The following is a 19,893-nucleotide window of genomic DNA, read 5'->3' on the forward strand; positions in this document are numbered from 1 at the left end:
TCATCCAGCCCTTAAAGAGATTGTTCACCCAAATTACAAAATGTTTGTGTCCTTACCTTGAAAGCAGTCTATAGACAAGGAGACTGAAATCTATGATTTGTTTACCCACTACCATCAACCATTAGTATTTCCTGTGCAGAGCCTTGGTGTAGTGGTAACACTCCCTGGCACATTTCGCGTACAACTTTCCAACTGAGAACAGGGATCAATCCCTGCTTTCAGACTTCCACTGTTTCTTAGCATTTGCATGTCTCCCTATCTCATTTAATTACTGTCTGTCAAACCACCCCAAAAAAGATGTAAAAATAAATAAATAACATTATCGTACTTTAAATTTCATCCCCCAATAATTACAAAGTAACAAAGTCATTAAATTTTGAGTGTTCGTTTAATACACCTGACCTGTGTGTTTAATTATTATTATTTTTTTTGTCATAGGCCTAAGCCATGTCAAAATTCATAGAAATGCAGGTAATTAGCTTTTAAACAGTAAGATTTTCCCCTGTCTAGTGGGTTGTAATAGGAGGCAATGACATTCACATTGCAAATCTCACTCCAAGCTTTCATCAAAAGTTGGCAGCCCTGTAACTGTATCTTTTATGTTTATAAAGTTATTTTTTGAATAATAATTAAGTTGAGTGTTCAAGGTTTCCAAAACCGTATGGCAATCGGGCTACAATTTTTTTCTATATAGTGTTTCACACTCAGCTAATCAAAAGGGATATGAAATTGCTCCAATGTAGCATTGGAGTCATGAGAAAGAATACCCTAACCTATTACCTGACCATTCACCTTATGTATTACTGTCCCTCAAGTGACATCCAAATAAACAATAAACAACCCAAATGGCTCCTCGCCCCCCATGCATGCTTTCTGTCCCTATCACTAAAAGTGAAACTGAAACTAATTAATATAAAATTGAAATATAAATATTTGTATAAAACTAATTAGAAACCAGCAAACTGAAACTAAACTGAATTCAAAATAAACATTGAAAAACTAATAGAAATAAAAACTAATATAAAAACACAAAACTACAATAAACTTGGCCCAGACATTATACATTTGGTTCGGGCCGGGTAGGGCCTGTTTTCTTCATCCATAACTAGGGTACGTGCAGGGCTCGGGTATCACTAAATTGATCAGGAGCATTTACAAGCTAAGCCATTTGCTCGTGCTCTGCTGCGCAGTCATATCTGACTAAGATCATAACATACTTCAACCTTGTCAAATATAAAACAGGAAAGGAAAATAAGAATGTTCCCTGAGTTTTGTCAGAGTTTAGAGTGACAAAGTATTTCACAGCAAACTGTCTCATCATTGAGCAGAGCAACCCAAGCTGAGACGTTGCTAAGGATTCTCAGAGCCGCCATAAGCAGAATACATGCAGATTACGCTGCTTGCAGGGAGCGAGTGACAGACCGAGAGGAGAAGTTAATGGAGGAAGTTAATACTGGTTTCGTGCAGGGCCTTATATTTTGCAGAAGCAATTGTGCCAGGGTAGGGTAGGGGCTGAAAGTCGTGGACATGGGTAGGTCTGTGAGGCAGAGGAAGCGTCCGGCATGCAGGGAGAGGGGCTGTTGGGGGAGGTGGCGTCTGGGGGCCCCTGAACGAAGCTGGAGTCCGGTTCCTGAGCTGGCAGAGGCTCCTCTCCATTGAGGAGGCACGGCAGTAGAGGGAGGTGCAGGCCAAGGATAGGCGGGAGCAGCAGGAGGAAAGAAGGGCAGAGAAAGAGAGACAGCATGAGCTCCTTCTGTTTAGCCAGTTAAATGGGGCCCTGGTCACTGTCACACAGACTGCCCCCTACTGGCCCACTGTTTGCTCTTCCTGTCACTACTGACTCAACTGTATCCTCTGCCACTTCTGGACACAGCGCTCTACTTAATGCCCCTGCTACTTCATCAATCCCATTTGGCACTCCTGCAACAACTGCAGCACAACCACATGTATTTTTCACCTTTATTTAACCAGGTAGGCCAGTTGAGAACAAGTTCTCATTTACAACTGCAACCTGGCCAAGATAAGGCAAAGCAGTGCGACACAAACAACACAGAGTTACGCATGGGATAAACAAACAGTCAATAACACAATAGAAAAGTCTATTTACATTGTGTACAAATGTAGTAAGATTAGGGCGGTAAAGGCAATAAATAGGCCATAGTGGCAAAGTAATGACAATTTAGCAAATAAAATATAAAATAAAATATCACTGGAGTGATAGATGTGCAGAAGATGAATGTGCAAGTAAAGATACTAGGGTGCAAAGGGTCAAAAAATAAATAATATTGGGATGAGGTAGTTGGGTGAGCTATTTACAGATGGGCTGTGTATATGTGCAATGATTGGTAAGCTGCTCTTGACAGCTGATTCTTAAAGTTAATGAGGGAGGTATAAGACTCCAGCTTCAGTGATTTTTGCAATTCGTTCCAGTCATTGGCAGCAGAGAACTGGAAGGAAAGGCGGCCAAAGGAGGAGTTGGGTTTGGGGATGACCTGTGAAATATACCTGCTGGAGCGCATGCTACGGGTGGGTGCTGCTATGGTGACCAGTGAGCTAAGGCGGGGCGTTACCATGGAAAGACTTATAGATGACCTGGAGCCAGTGGGTTTGGCAACAAATATGAAGCGAGGGCAGGCCAACGAGAGTATACAGGTTGCAGTGGTGGGTAGTATATGGGGCTTTAGTGACAAAACGGATGGCACCGTGATAAACTGCATCCAATTTGCTGAGTAGAGTGTCGGAGACTATTTTGTAAATGACATCGCCGAAGTCAAGGATCGGTAGGATAGTCAGTTTTACGAGGGTATGTTTGGTAGCATGAGTGAAGGATGCTTTGTTGCGAAATAGGAAGCAGATTCTAGATTTAATTGGATTGGAGATGCTTAATGTGACTATGGAAGGAGAGTTTACAGTCTAACCAGACACCTAGGTATTTGTAGTTGTCCACATATTCTAATTCAGAACTGTCCAGAGTAGTGATGCTAGACGGGAGGACTACGATCGGTTGAAGAGCATGCATTTAGATGTACTTGCATTTAAGAGCAGGTGGAGTCCACGGAAGGAGTGTTGTATGACATTGAAACTCGTTTGGAGGTTAGTTAACACAGTGTCCAAATAAGGGCCAGAAGTATACAGAATGGTGTCGTCTGCGTAGAGGTGGATCAGAGAATCACCAGCAGCAAGAGCGACATCATTGATGTATACAGAGAAAATAGTCGGACTGAGAATTGACCCTGTAGCACCCCCATAGAGACTGCCAGAGGTCTGGACAACAGGCCCTCCGATTTGACACACTGAACTATCTTAGAAGTAGTTGGTGAACCAGGCAAGGCCGTCATTTGAGAAACCAAGGCTGTTGAGTCTGCCGATAAGAATGCGATGATTGACAGAGTCGAAAGCCTTGGCCAGGTCGATGAAGACGGCTGCACAGTATTGTCTTTTATCAATGGCGGTTATGATATCGTTTAGGACCTTGAGCGTAGCTGAGGTGCACCCATGACCAGCTCGGAAACCAGATTGCATAACGGAGTAGGTACGGTGAGATTTGAAATGGTCGGTGATCTGTTTGTTAACTTGGCTTTCGAAAACTTTTTAAAGGCAGGGTAGGATAGCTATAGGTCTGTAACAGTTTGGGTCTAGAGTGTCTCCCTCTTTGAAGAGGGAGATGACCGCGGCAGCTTTCCAAATCATTGGGGATCTACGAAAGAGAGGTTGAACAGGCTAGTAATAGGGGTTGCAACAATTGCGGTGGATAATTTTAGAAAGAGAGGGTCCAGATTGTCTAGCCTAGCTGATTTGTTGGGGTCAAGATTTTGCAGCTCTTTCAGAACATCAGCTATCTGGATTTGGATGAAGGAGAAATGGAGAGGCTTGGACAAGTTGCTGTGGGGGGTGCATAGCTGTTGACCATGGTGGGGTAGCCAGGTGGAAAGCATGGCCAGCCATAGAAAAATGATTATTGAAATTCTCGATTATCGTAGATTTATCGGTGGTGACAGTGTTTCCTAGCCTCAGTGCAGTGGGCAGATGGGAGGAGGTGCCCTTATTCTTCATGGACTTTACAGTGCCCCACCACCATCCATCCCAGCCCCTGGCCCTTCTAAACTTGAGAGCATGCTGGCCACACTGAGTGTTGCAAAGACCTCTGGCCACAGTGTGTACCTGTTTTGCTGTGGCAGCTCCATCAGACAGCATCAGGGCATTCTGCAGGAGGGCTACACCCAGTACCACGCTGACAAATACCACGATACTGACAACCCCAATGTGAGTTTCCAACACTGCTGCTGCTCCCCATGTTGAGCGGAGTTGTTTCAGAGCTGTGTTTGGTCTCATACCACTTGTCATGTCACTTTGTGTAAAATGTATCTGTGAAAAGTGCTAGACAAAACAATTGATAGATTAGTTGAGAGATTGATAGATTTTTGTGTCTCTCGTCTCCAGGGCATAATCAATATGGGCACCAGTAAGAACAAGCTGTGCTATGATCTGCTTCACAAACAGGTGAGAAAGTGGTCATGGTTCCACCTGTCACCATAGGGCAGAAGAGACTGTCCTAGAGACATTAACGATAATCGGGTGTGTCCAATTTACTCATTGTGCTTTTCCTGTTAAAAGAGCTGTGTTTTATGTTGTCTTTTGCTGGAGCTTTTATTGTTTACCCTATACGTTAGTTTCCTGAGTGAGTTTGAAACTTAGTGTTTATTGTTTTTTCAAGTATACTGTGATCCTGTGGCTACCGTTTCTCAGTAAAGTACTATGTTTATCCTCAACTACTGATTCCTTGTATGGTCTCTTCTCTGTCCAACCTTACCATGTCACAGCAAGCTTCTGCCACAACATGGAACCAGCAGATATCACCCAGATCAAGAATGTTGTAACCCACCAAGGTGCACTGCTGGGGCGGCAGCAAGAACAACTCTCCAAGTTGTTCCAAGTTTCATTGCCCAGTGCTACAGGCGTCGCGACGCCGTAGTTCCTCCAGGGAACCTGCACCGGGAACCCAAGATCCCAGCCCCTGAGCAGTATGACAGCCACCTGGGAGGATGCAATGGGTTCCTCACTCAGTGTTCTCTGGTGTTCGAGCTACAGTCCTCCTTGTTCAACACCGATCGGTCCATGATTGCCTACATCATCTCTCTACTCCCGGGCAAAGCCCTGGCGTGGGAAACGGTGGTGTGGGAACAGCTACTCCATATTAGCCTTCATTGCCGAGCTGCAACAAGTCTTCGACCACCCTGTCGACAGACGAGAAGCGGCCAGCCGACTGTTCAACATCCAACAAGGGGCCAGACCTGTGGCTGACTTCGCCATTGTGTTCCGCACCCTCGCTGCCGAGAGTGGGTGGGATACGGAGGCCCTGGTCACCACTTTCCACCAGGGTTTGTCTTCCTCCATCAAGGATAAACTGGCCTCTTGGGAACTGGGAGAGGACCTCGAGTCCCTGATAACGCTGGCAATCAGGATCGACAACCACCTCAGAGAACGTGTGAGACAGCACCTTTTTGACACCACGCTAGTATCCCGGTTTCCTGAGCACCCCAAGCCCCCCGAAACCAGCATTGAGGAGCCCATGCAGCTGGGAAGCACACGTCAGCCCACAGGTGCGTGACAGGCACATGCGTGAAGGCTGCTGCCTCTACTGCAGAGGTCTCGGCCATCTCCGTGCTACATGCCCAGAGCTGACGCGAGGGCTCGCCAGGACTAGGGGAGACCCTGAAGAGCAGTGCAGTTACCTTCCGGCTACCCAGTCACCGTCTGTCACTACCCACAACCCTCCACTGGGACAACCATCATCACCAGATTCAAGCATTTGTAGACTCCTGGGCCTCAGATAATTTCATTGATCACGACTTCGCAAGAGAATGACAACTCCCCTGCGTGAAGTGTCCCATTCCTCTGCCGATTCAAGCCCTTTATGGAATGCTCCGGTCAGGTGGAATATCAGACCAAGTCCATTCTACTTCAGGTTGGGGTGAACCACTCAGAGATTCTTGGTTTTCTTTTGATCATTGCTCCCGAGAAGCCCCGTATCCTAGGGTACACCTGGCTAGCGCTACATAACACACTATTCTCCTGGTCCACGGGACACCTACCAGACTGGGGTAAGGACTGCCAGACTAAATGTCTTAAGACCCCCACCAAGAGACTTGCCGTGTCCTCCTGCATCCATTGAAGACCAAGACTTCTCCACTCTCCCTCCCGAATACTTCAACCTCCCGGAGGCCTTTAGTAAGAGGCAAGCCCCCACCCTTCCCTCCAATTGTCCACATAACTGTGCCATATAACTCCTACCCGGCTCCACACCTCCCGGGGCTGTCTGTACTCCCTCTCGACCCCTGAAGCAGCATGGACAATTATATCCCGGAGTCACTGGAGGCAGGTTTCATTCGCCCCTCTACATCCCCAGCTGGTGCAGGTTTCGTCTTTTTGGGTAAGAAGGATGGAGGCCTGTGTACTTGCATCGATTACAGACGGCTAAACCGGATTATGATCAATAATCGTTAACCCTACCCCTGATGTCCGCCGCCTTCGAGTTGGCCCAAGGGGCCAAATTCTTCACCAAACGGGACCTCCGCAACGCTGAGTGTGAGTCAGGGAGGGAGATGAGTGGAAAAATGCATTTAACTTCACTAGGGTTGGGGGCAGCATTCAGAATTTTGGATGAAAAGTGTGCCCAAATTAAACTGCCTGCTACTTAGGCCCAGAAGCTAGGATATGTATATAATTGGTAGATTTGGATAGAAAACACTCTAGTTTCCAAAACTGTTAACTTCTTGCGTCGAGCAATCCCGGATCCGGGATCCTATTTATAGCCTCAAGCTCATTAGCATAACGCAACGTTAACTATTGAAAATCGCAAATGAAATGAAATAAATATATTTGCTCTCAAGCTTAGACTTTTGTTAACAACACTGTCATCTCAGATTTTCAAAATATGCTTTTCAACCATAGCAAAACAAGCATTTGTGTAAGAGTATTGATAGCTAGCGTAGCATTTAGCTTAGCATTTAGCGGGCAACATTTCCACAAAAACCAGAAAAGGATTCAAAATAAAATAATTTACCTTTGAAGAACTTAGGATGTTTTCAATGAGGAGACTCTCAGTTACATAGCAAATGTTCAGTTTTTCCTGAAAGATTCTTTGTGTAGGAGAAATCGCTCCGTTTTGTACATCACGTTAGGGTACCAAAAATAAAATGAAAATTCAGTCATCAAAACGGCGAACTGTTTTCCAAATTAACTCCATAATATCGACTGAAACACGGCAAACGCAGTTTAGAATCAATCCTTAAGGTGTTTTTCACATTTCTCTTCATTGATATATTGTTCGTAGATGTCTACTTTCTCCTCTGAATCGCTTGGAAAAAGACGTGCAGTTGAAGATGACGCACCAATTTCGACGGAGGACACCGGGCGGACACCTGGCAAATGTAGTCTCTTATGGTCAATCTTCCAATGATATGCCTACAAATACGTCACAATGCTGCAGACACCTTGGGGAAACGATAGATCGGGCAGGCTCATTCCTTGCGCATTCACAGCCATATAAGGAGACATTGAAAAACAGAGCCTCAAAAATCTTGCTCATTTCCTGTTTGAAGTTTCATCTTGGTTTCGCCTGTAGCATCAGTTCTGGGGCACTCACAGACAATATCGTTGCAGTTTTGGAAACGTCAGAGTGTTCTCTTTCCAAAGCTGTCAATTATATGCATATTTGAGCATCTTTTTGTGACAAAATATTGCGCTTAAAACGGACACGTTTTTTTATCCAATAATGAAATAGCGCCCCCATAGATGTAAGAGGTTAAAACAATGTCTGTGAGTATAACAGAACTGATATGGCAGGCGAAAACCTGAGGGAAATCCAAGCAGGAAGTACTATTATTTTGAAAGGCTGTTTTTCCATTGAAAGCCTATTCCCCATACAAAGACTTAGGACACAGTTCACAATATCTATGGCTTCCTCTACATGTGGCCAGTCGTTAGGCATTGTTTCAGGCTTTTACTCTGAAAAACAAACGAGGGAGTTACAACACTTTCAATGAGAGGCCAATGGAAATTTCCAGCCATGAGTCCTGCGCAGGATCAGGAGCGTGCATTTCTTGTTTCTCCTTTTCTATTGAAGAAGCTTTTGTCCGGTTGAAATATTATTTATTATTTATGACAAAAACAACCTGAAGATTGATTTTAAACATCGTTTGACATGTTTCTACTAACTTTTATTGTACTTTTTTAACTTTTCGTCTTGATGTTGAGAGCGCGCATCTTGGATTTCTGAACTAAATGCACCAACAAACGGAGGATTTGGACATAAAGAGGGACATTATCGAACAAAACAAACATTTATTGTCTGGAGACCTGGGAGGGCAACCAGAAGAAGATCATCAAAGGTAAGTGATTAATTTTAATGCTATTTCTGATTTTGTGAGCCCTCTCCTTGGCTGAAAAATGACTGTCTGTTTTTTGTGGCTGGGCGCAGACCTAACATAATCGTGTGCTTTCGCCGTAAAGCCTTTTTGAAATCTGACACAGCGGTTGCATTAAGTATTAGTTTATCTTTAAATGTATGTTAAACTCTTGTATCTTAGATCAATGTTTATGATGAGTATTTCTAATTTGATGTGGCTCTCTGCACTTTCACCAGATGTTTGTTTGAGACAATGCATTTCTGAAACATAACGCGCTAATGTAAACTGACATTTTTGGATATAAATATGAACTTTATCGAACAAAACATACATGTATTGTGTAACATGAAGTCCTATGAGTGCCATCTGATGAAGATCATCAAAGGTTAGAGATTAATTTAATGGTTTTCTGTGACTAGGCGCTGACCTAACATAATCGCATGGTGTGCTTTCTCCGTAAAGCCTTTTTGAAATCAAACACTGTGGTTGGATTTACAAGAAGTTTATCTTTAAAATTGTGTATAATACTTGTATGTTTGAGGAATTTTAATTATGCGATTTTGCGCCCTGCAATTTCACTGGCTATTGTCGAGGTGGGACGCACTTGTACCAGAGAGGTTAACACCCCTAGGGGTCACTATGAGTATTTAGTTATGCTCTTCGGATTATCGAACTCACTGTCAGTCTTTCAAGCATTGACCAATGACACTCTTAGGGACATGTTGAATCGGTTTGTTTTTGTTTACCTCGACGACATCCTGATCTTCTCCAAAACCCTTCCAGAACACATACTGCATGTCCGCCAAGTCCTGAGACGCCTGCTGCAGAGCCAACTATATATCAAGATAGAGAAGTTTGAGTTCCATGTATCACAAGTTTCCTTCCTGGGTCACATTATTTCTACTGCAGACATCCAAATGGACCCCGTAAAGATTGAGGCGGTCGCCGACTGGCCACATCTCACCTCACTCAAGCAGGTCCAGTGGTTCCTCGCGTTTGCCAATTTTTACAGGCGTTTTCATACGCAACTTTGGTGCTGTGGCAGCACCTCTCACAGTCCTAACCCGCAAGTCTCACACCCGTTTTTGCTGGACCCCCGAGGCTAACAGGGCATTCATGGTGCTCAAGGGACGTTTCACCTCTGGACCCATCTTTGTTCATGCTGATCCTACCATTTTCTTGTTTATTGTATTTACTTACGGATACCTAGGGGCATACTCCAACACTCAGACATCATTTACAAATGAAGCATTTGTGTTTAGTGAGTCTGTCAGATCAGAGGCAGTAGAGATGCCAGGGGGGTTCTCTTGAGAAGTGCGTGAATTGGACCATCTTTCTGTACGGCTAAGCATTCAAAATGGAACTAGTACTTTTTTGTGTCAGGGAAAATGTATGGAGTAAAAAGTACATTATGTTCTTTTTAGTAATGTAGTAAAGTAAAAGTTATCCAAAATATGAACATTAAAGTAAAGAGACCCGAAAAAAATACTGAAGTAGTACTTACAGTGCCTTGCAAAAGTATTCGGCCCCCTTGGACTTTGCGACCTTTTGCCACATTTCAGGCTTCAAACATAAAGATATAAAACTGTATTTTTTTTGTGAAGAATCAACAACAAGTGGGACACAATCATGAAGTGGAACGACATTTATTGGATATTTCAAACTTTTTTAACAAATCAAAAACTGAAAAATTGGGGTGCAAAATTATTCAGCCCCTTTACTTTCAGTGCAGCAAACTCTCTCCAGAAGTTCAGTGAGGATCTCTGAATGATCCAATGTTGACCTAAATGACTAATGATGATGAATACAATCCACCTGTGTGTAATCAAGTCTCCGTATAAATGCACCTGCACTGTGATAGTCTCAGAGGTCCGTTAAAAGTGCAGAGAGCATCATGAAGAACAAGGAACACACCAGGCAGGTCCGAGATACTGTTGTGAAGAAGTTTAAAGCCGGATTTGGATACAAAAAGATTTCCCAAGCTTTAAACATCCCAAGGAGCACTGTGCAAGCGATACTATTGAAATGGAAGGAGTATCAGACCACTGCAAATCTACCAAGACCTGGCCATCCCTCTAAAGTTTCAGCTCATCAAGGAGAAGACTGATCAGAGATGCAGCCAAGAGGCCCATGATCACTCTGGATGAACTGCAGAGATCTACAGCTGAGGTGGGAGACTCTGTCCATAGGACAACAATCAGTCGTATATTGCACAAATCTGGCCTTTATGGAAGAGTGGCAAGAAGAAAGCCATTTCTTAAAGATATCCATAAAAAGTGTCGTTTAAATTTTGCCACAAGCCACCTGGGAGACACACCAAACATGTGGAAGAAGGTGCTCTGGTCAGATGAAACCAAAATTGAACTTTTTGGCAACAATGCAAAATGTTATGTTTGGCGTAAAAGCAACACAGCTCATCACCCTGAACACACCATACCCACTGTCAAACATGGTGGTGGCAGCATCATGGTTTGGGCCTGCTTTTCTTCAGCAGGGACAGGGAAGTTGGTTAAAATTGATGGGAAGATGGATGGAGCCAAATACAGGACCATTCTGGAAGAAAACCTGATGGAGTCTGCAAAAGACCTGAGACTGGGACGGAGATTTGTCTTCCAACAAGACAATGATCCAAAACATAAAGCAAAATCTACAATGGAATGGTTCAAAAATAAACATATCCAGGTGTTAGAATGGCCAAGTCAAAGTCCAGAACTGAATCCAATCGAGAATCTGTGGAAAGAACTGAAAACTGCTGTTCACAAATGCTCTCCATCCAACCTCATTGAGCTCGAGCTGTTTTGCAAGGAGGAATGGGAAAAAGTTCAGTTTCTCGATGTGCAAAACTGATAGAGACATACCCCAAGCGACTTACAGCTGTAATCGCAGCAAAAGGTGGCGCTACAAAGTATTAACTTAAGGTGGCTGAATGATTTTGCACACCCAATTTTTCAGTTTTTGATTTGTTAAAAAAGTTTGAAATATCCAATAAATGTCGTTCCACTTCATGATTGTGTCCCACTTGTTGTTGATTCTTCACAAAAAAATACAGTTTTATATCTTTATGTTTGAAGCCTGAAATGTGGCAAAAGGTCGCAAAGTTCAAGGGGGCCGAATACTTTCGCAAGGCACTGTAGGTATTTTTACTTAAGTACCTTACACCACTGCTTATCACTGACTTTGTCAATCAGAATTAACCATTTATTCTATGGTGTTGACCAGCAAGTGGGATGTCCATTAGAGAGGTGGTTCTGTACTTACCATAGCTATATTTAATCTGTGGCCCTGTGCATTACACTCCTATTGAATGTAACCGTTCTCTCTCTGTCCAGAAAATGAATCCCTTTTGTGTCTCTGACCCAGCCTGACATGCAACATATCGACCCAGCCTTGCTGTAGTATCATGACTGGAAAGGCCACCACTTGTAAGAAATCTCCTTGTATATGACTCCATATGTCATGTGTTATTTGAAAAGGATGGTTATGGTACATGTATTCATTAGAGACATTTAAACTACAATTCGATAACAGGTTTATTACACAGAAGGAAGATGTTTATTTGAGCAGCGATTAGGATGATGGTGATGGTAATAGTGGTGGGGGAGATGATGATGACGACGACGATATCCGATCTGTAGTCTGAGAGAAGAGGTGTCCAGGTTCTTGTCTCACTACTGTGGTTTCCCTGACCCAGGTGAGTAAACTGCCTCTCCTTAGCCCTTGTACTGTATAATGGCTCTAGTCTAGTGTATAATCCTGGCCTTTAAGGAGTGCTGTGATTTCTAGACTACTTCATTATATTATTACTGTATTATAAGTATAGTGACTCATTTAGGCTTGTGATACCAGTGGACTCGACTCAATTAATGACTTTCATTTACCACATTAATGACAGTAAAAGTGCTTAGGCCCACAGAAAATGGATTGTATTCATCAAGGATTGTAGGCTATTAATCTATGGGTATGAATAGTTAAAGACAGGGGTGGCTGCTGATTGGCAGAATACCCGGGTGCAAGGTGGTTGGGAGTTGTCAACAAAGCAGCATGAAAGAAATATGATGCCAAGTTTTTGAACTACCAGTAGTTTCTTTGAGACGATATATAAAGTGATCTGTGCATTTGAACAACAGCATAAATACACCTATTTCGCTTTTGCATGTCAAAAACCGAATGACCACTGCTGCACGTTGCCACTGTTTTGAACAGATTAGCTGATACTATTTAGAACGAGCAGCCAGCTCACGAACGAACGAGTGCACCAGGGAGAAATGTCATCACTAGTTACCACAGCTACAAAGTCGAATGGCTGTGGCTACCTCTTCTCATCCATAGCCGCAGTGCTTTGTGACCTGCAAGGTTAGTTCAACTCACTTAAAGTACACTCAAATAGTATGTCCAGTTGTTTCACCTATGGATTGCATAATATACTGTAACTGAACCTTTAAATGTCACCCATGCCTTATCATACTGTGAAATACATGGTACTGTATTTAATTAATGGATTTTGAGTTTGTTAGAGAGGTGTACTCAGACTCAGTGTGTGTGTTTTAGATGCAATCCTTATTTCAACGCCATTCTATAGTGGTCACTGAGGATGTGCATCCCTACAGTGGTGTTCGGCTCTTCTATGTTCACCTCGACTGTGAGGTAGGCCTTAATTCTTAACAATATATGGCATACCATATACAGTGCATTCGGGAAGGCTTTCTCCACATTTTGTTATGTTACAGCCTTATTCTAAAATGTATTAAATAAATGTTTTTCCTCATCAATCTACACACAAAGCCCTGTAATGACAAAGCAAAAACAGATTTCTAGACATTTTTGCAAATGTATAAAAAAATAAAACAGAAATTCCCGATTTACAAAAGTATTCGGACCCTCTGCTATGAGACTCGAAATTGAGCTCACGTGTGTCTTGTTTCCATTGATCGTCCTTGAGATATTTCTACAACTTGATTTGAGTCCACCTGTGGTAAATTCAATTGATTGGACATGATTTTGAAAGGCACACCTGTCAATATAAGGTCCCACGGTTGACAGTGCATGTCAGAGCAAAAACCGATCCATGAGTTTGAAAGAATTGTCCGTAGAGCTCCGAGACAGGATTGTGTTGAGGCACAGATCTGGGTTAGGGCACCAAAACAGTTCAGCAGCATTGAAGGTCCCCAAGAACACAGTGGCCTCCATCGTTCTTAAATGGAAGAAGTTTGGAACCACCAAGACTTTTCCTAGAGCTGGCCGCCCGGCCAAACTGAGCAATCGGGGGAGAAGGGCCTTGGTCAGGGAGGTGGTCACTCTGACAGAGCTCCAGAGTTCCTCTGTGGAGATGGGAGACCCATCCAGAAGGGCAACCATGTCTGCAGCACTCCACCAATCAGGCCTTTATTTTAGAGTGGCCAGATGAAAGCCATTCCTCAGTAAAAGTCACATGACAGGCTGCTTGGAGTTTGCCAAAAGGCACCTAAAGACTCTCAGACCATGAGAAACAAGATTCTCTGGTCTGATTAAACCAAGACGGAACTCTTTGGCCTAAATGTCAAGTGTCACAACTGGAGGAAACCTGGCACCATCCCTACGGTGAAGCATGGTGGTGGCAGCATCATGCTGTGGAGATGTTTTTCAGAGGCAGGGACTAGGAGATTTGTCAGAATCGAGGTAAAGATGAGAGGAGCAAAGTACAGAGAGATCCTTGATGAAAATCTGCTCCAGACTGCTCAGGACCTCAGACATTGGGCAAAGGGTCACCTTCCAATAGGGGAACAACCTTAAGCACACAGCCAAGACAATGCAGGAGTGGCTTTGGGACAAGTCTCTGAATGTCCTTGAGTTGCCCAGCCAGATCCTGGACACGATTTGAACATCTCTGGAGAGACCTGAAAATAGCTGTGCAGCGACGCTCCCCATCCAAACTGACAGAGCTTGAGAGGATCTGCAGAGAAGAATGGGGAAAAACTCCCCAAATACAGGCCTGCCAAGCTTGTAGCCTCATACCCAAGATGACTCGAGACTGTAATCACTGCCAAAGGTGCTTCAGCAAAGTACTGAGTAAAGGGCATGAATACTTATGTAAATGTGATATTTCAGTTTAATTTGTATACATTTTCAAAAATATCTAAAAACCTGTTTTTGCTTTTTCATTGTGGGGTACTGTTCGTGGATTGATCGGGGAGGGCGACAATTTAATCAATTTTAGAATAAGGTAACAAAATGTGGAAAAAGTCAAGGGGTCTGAATGCACTGTACCACCCTCGGTTGTATTTGTTGTGTGCTTATTGTGTGTGTTTTTAACCTTTTGTCAGTCGGCCTTTCCACCTCACTGTGGAAACACTGGATAAAGCTATGGGGAAGGCCACTAGCGAGGTAACCCCCCTACCCCCCAACCCAACCGAAATAGTTATCAATTCATAAATTAAGATAGAGGCACTAGAATCATCATCGGTATATCTGTCCCTTGTTGTGTTCCTGCCAGGGAGTGAATGTCAGAGTCATGATCCTGGTGAACTCCCATAACCCCCTGGCTGAGGTCCACTCCCCTCAGGACTGCCTTCCTGGAGTTTGTCAAGAGGTAAATTTTTTTCCTCACACCACATTTCCATATTGTACAATATGTTTTCCCTCAGCGCGTCATGATACCGTCATGATACTTGGCGTTTTACTGTAAAGTACAACTAAGGGCTGAGGACTCTCCCAAAACCATCTGTTCTAGTTTTAGTGGCGCTCTCAGCATTAACACTCTTTACAGACCTACTACTCATGCACTGAGTTGCAGTAGCCATAAACCAGCCCTGTTCTGTTACACACTGCTCCCTCAGGCTGTCTACCGATAGTGTTTAAAATGCCTACTTGCATTGCCTTTGTAATAAAGAACAATAAACATTGTAAAACAGTGCAATACAAATTAATAATACATTATTTCGCTTTTCCTCCCTATTCTCTCCTTTCCTTCCCCCTGTCTCAGGCATGAGTTGCACACCATGTAGATGAGGTGTACATGCTGACGGTGTATGAAGAGACAGCCACCTTCCACAGTGTCCTTAGCATGGAGAGGTATGACACACACACACGCAAACCCTTCTTATTGAATGTACATTGTTGTGCTTGCAGCTTGCTGGACTGACAGAGAACACATGTGATGTGGGGGATCAGCAAGGTTTGAGTCTAAAGTGAGTGTGTGTGCGTTTGCCTGCACATACATACAGTGCATTCGGAAAGTATTCAGAACCCTTGACCTTTACACATTCTATTACATTACAGCCTTATTCTAAAATGTATTAAATTGTTTTTTCCCCCTCATCAATCTACACACAATACCCCAAAAACTGTTTTTTATTAAATAATTGTTTGCACATTAAAGATGAATGAAAAACGGAAATATGACGTTTACATAAGTATTCAGACCCTTTACACAGTACCTTGTTGAAGCACCTTTGGTAGCGATTACAGCCTCGATTCTTCTTGGGTATGACGCTACAAGTTTGGCACAGCTGTATTTGGGGAGTTTCTTCCATTCTTCTCTGCAGACCCTCTTAAGCTTTGTCTGGTTGGATGGGGAGTGTCTTCTTTCCCTCGATCCAGACCAGTCTCCCAGTCCCTGCCACTGAAAAACATCCACACAGCATAATGCTGCCACCACCATGCTTCACTGTAGGGATGGTGCCAGGTTTCCTCCTGGCATTCAAGCCAAAGAGTTCAATTTTGGTTTCATTAGACCAGAGAATCTTGTTTCTCATGGTCTGAGTCCTTAGGTGCCTTTGGCAAACTCTAAGCGGGCTGTCATGTGACTTTTACTGAGGAGTGGCTTCTGTCTGGCCACTCTACCATAAAGGCCTGGTTGGTGGAGTGCTGCAGAGATGGTTGGTTCTCCCATCTCCACAGAGGAACTCAGGAGCTCTGTCAGAGTGACCATCGGGTTCTTGGTCGCCTCCTTGACCAAGGCCCTACTCCCCCGATTGCTCAGTTTATTTTTCGTGGTTCCAAACTGTTAAGGGAATTTTTATCTATAATGACTAATTATGTATACATTTCAATCAGGATGAATTAAAAGACTATTATGTTACTGTACATGTATGAATGTTCTCTCTTGCTCCCATTTCCAATTGTATATAATGTAGTCAGGAGTTTAGAACAATGCCTTGGTACAAATGAACGAACTATCTCCAGATGGCAGGGACGGACTATCTCCAGACTGTCTAGAATGCTAATCTACACTGAATTCCTTCAACACAAACTTCTTCAATTTAAGAATGATGGAGGCCACTGTGTTCTTAGGGAACATCAATGCTGCAGACGTTTTTTGGTACCCTTCCCTAGATCTGTGCCACGACATAATTCTTTCTCTGAGCTCTACGGACAAGCTCTACGGACAATTTTTTCTCTCATTTTGTCTGTCATAGTTGAAGTGTACCTATGATGAAAATTACAGGCATCTCTCATCTTTTTAAGTGGAAGAACTTGCACAATTGGTGGCTGACTAAATACTTTTTTACCCCACTGTATGTAAATAAGGTATTTATGTTTTTATGTTTAATACATATACAAAAAACGAGGTATTGTGTGTAGATTAATGAGAAACATAATTCCTTTTATGTATTTTAGAACGAGACTATAACTTAATAAAATGTGGAAAAAGTCAAGGGTTCTGAATAATTTCCAAATGCACTGTGTGTGAGTGCATGAGCATACGTGTCTGAATGTGTTTGTACAAACATGTTGTTGTGGGGACTATCTGGCCCCCCGTTTAGATTCATGCCTGTCTCATTTGTGTTGTCCTTGTGCAGGACTTTGCGATGGCAGGGTGTGTGTGGGAACTGTGTACTCTGACAACAGGGACTTGGTCGAAGCTCTGGATAAGCTGTGGATGTTCCACGGTGTCCCTGATCCAATACAGCATCAGATGGCAAGGCTGCTCCAGGACACTCACACTAGATGAGAGGACATACAATATCACTCTGATTACGGAGTTTAACATACCTGTTTTCTATTGTAGATTGGATCGATGGGATATTTCTTCCATGTAACAGGCTGAGAATGCAGGCCGCTCACAGATACATGACTGAGGAGCTACAGAGCCTGGGAGTCCACTACCTCCACCAGCCTGCTGGGTTCTACATCTGGGCTGACCTCAGGAAGGTAAGGACACTGACACAGGGTTGGTGTTAGAAGACTGGATAGTGAGGAGACGCTGTCTTGGTTCTTCCTGACATGGTTGCTCCTCTCTCTCTTTCTTTCTCACTCTCTCTCAATTTAATAGACTTTATTGACATGGCAAGTTAAATTTACTTACATTGTCAAAGTACACATGTAACAACAATGGTCGGACTAACAGTAATAAAGCAATAATAATAGTAGGCCTAGTAGTAGTGGTAATGATAATAACGTTAACAGCAACTACAACAACAACATCTCTCTCTCCTTCCTCCCCCTGTCTGTCAGTACCTGCATGAACCATCGTTTGTGGAGGAGCTGTCTCTGTGGAGGTGTTAACTGAAACACAAGGTGGTGCTGAGCTGTGGCCAAGCCTTCCACTGCTACACTCCTGGCTGGTTCTGCATCGTCTTCACCGACCGACATCAATACCTGACGCTCGGTACCTTCATCAATCACTTCATCTGTTTTTCTCCTCTCATGACAATAGAAACAGGAAACAGATTTAGCCTTTTTTTCCTCCACTCTTTCTACTCCCTTTCTCTGTCCTGTTTTCCTTTACTTGCCATATCTTCATTGTGTTATGTGTGGTTGTTGTAGGCATGCAGAGGATCAGGAAGGCCCTGGAGGAGACAGATAAGCCCGCATCCACCCCTGACATAGGCACAACCAACGAGGCCACCGAGAAGGAAGGGACAAAGATGACATCAAAGAGGGACACAACAGGCTCACACAAAACTGTGGCTGTCAAGTCAACACCCTTGCCCAAGAACAGCTCATAATCAGAAGAGCCAGGGGAGAAGGATAACCCCAACCCTGATGCCATCCCATTAGCCAATGACGACTTTATCTTGCTGGACTGCTAGACGTCCCATCCCACAGGCAGTCTGGACTCCCTGATTGGTGCCCTGAGGCAACAGATCCGCTCCTCTGATTGGCTGGAGAAGAACACTCTTGAACTCTCAGCCGGGCAGGAACCAGAGCTGGTAGATGTGTTCAAAGGGTTTTTATTTATTTTTACTATTTCCTACATTGTAGAATAATAGTGAAGACTATCAAAACTATGAAATAACAGATATGGAATCATGTAGTAACGCAAAGTTTTAAACAAAATATTTTATATTTGAGATTCTTCAAAGTAGCCACCCTTTGCCTTGATGACAGCTTTGCACACTCTTGACATTCTCTCAACCACCTTCATGAGGAATGCTTTTCTTACAGTCTTGGAGTTCCCACATATGCTGAGTACTTGTTGGCTGCTTTTCCTTCACTCTGCGGTCCAACTCATCCCAAACCATCTCAATTGGGTTGAGATCAGGTTATTGTGGATGCCAGGTCATCTGATGCAGCACTTCATCACTCTCCTTGGTCAAATAGCCCTTACACAGCCTGGAGGTGTGTTTTGAGCCATTTTTCTGTTAAAAAACAAATGATAGTCCCACTAAGTGCAAACCAGATGGGATGGCGTATCTCTGCAGAATACTGTGGTAGCCATGCTGGTTAAGTGTGTCTTGAATTCCAAATAAATCACAGACAGTGTCACCAGCTCCTCGATGCTTCACAGTGGGAGTCACACATGCAGAGATCATCCGTTCACCTACTCTGCGTCTCACAAAGACACGGTGGTTGGAATCAAAATTCTCCAATTTGGACTCATCAGACCAAAGGACAGATTTCCACCGGTCTAATGTCCATTGCTTGTGTTTCTTGGCCCAAGCAAGTCTCTTCTTATTGGTGTGGTTTAGTAGTGGTTTCTTTGCAGCAACTCGACCATGAAGGCCTGATTCACACTGTCTCCTCTGAACAGTTGATGTTGAGATGTGTCTATTACTTGAACTCTGTGAAGCATTTATTTGGGCTTCAATTTCTGAGACTGGTAACTCTAATGAACTTATCCTCTGCAGCAGAGCTAACTCTGGGTCTTCCTTTCCTGTGATGGTCCTCATGAGAGCCAGATTCATTATAGCACTTGATGATTTATGCGACTGCACTTGAAGAAACTTTCAAAGTTTTTCAAAATGTGGAAAAGGTCAAGGGGTATGAATACTTTCCGAAGGCACTGTAGATTTGTTTGAGAATACAACCACATGTGTGGACAATGGATTTAAAATCAGAGGATTACTAAAAAAAGTTTGAAAAAATATTTATTTCGCTCTGCCATTTCCTGCTTGCTAAAATTCAAATAGTTCCCCTACTTTCAGTTTGTGACAAAACAGAGATTAATTGTACCATCGAAACAGCTGTGAAATATATTTTCAATAACTTAAAACATTGTATTTTCAGTTTATAGAAGATGGTGTACAAAACCGAAAGTAAATGATGCAGAAAAGAAACCTCAGAA

General features: G+C 43.3%; 1 pseudogene; it reads left to right on the forward strand.

Moving 5' to 3' along the window:
* The window catches only part of LOC135524983 (1-aminocyclopropane-1-carboxylate synthase-like protein 1), a 31,956-nt pseudogene extending 13,361 nt beyond the window's left edge, over window positions 1-18,595 (forward strand).
* The last annotated feature ends 1,298 nt before the right edge of the window (window positions 18,596-19,893 follow it).

Source organism: Oncorhynchus masou, chromosome 31 (assembly GCF_036934945.1).
Source record: "Oncorhynchus masou masou isolate Uvic2021 chromosome 31, UVic_Omas_1.1, whole genome shotgun sequence".
Lineage (NCBI taxonomy): Eukaryota > Metazoa > Chordata > Actinopteri > Salmoniformes > Salmonidae > Oncorhynchus > Oncorhynchus masou.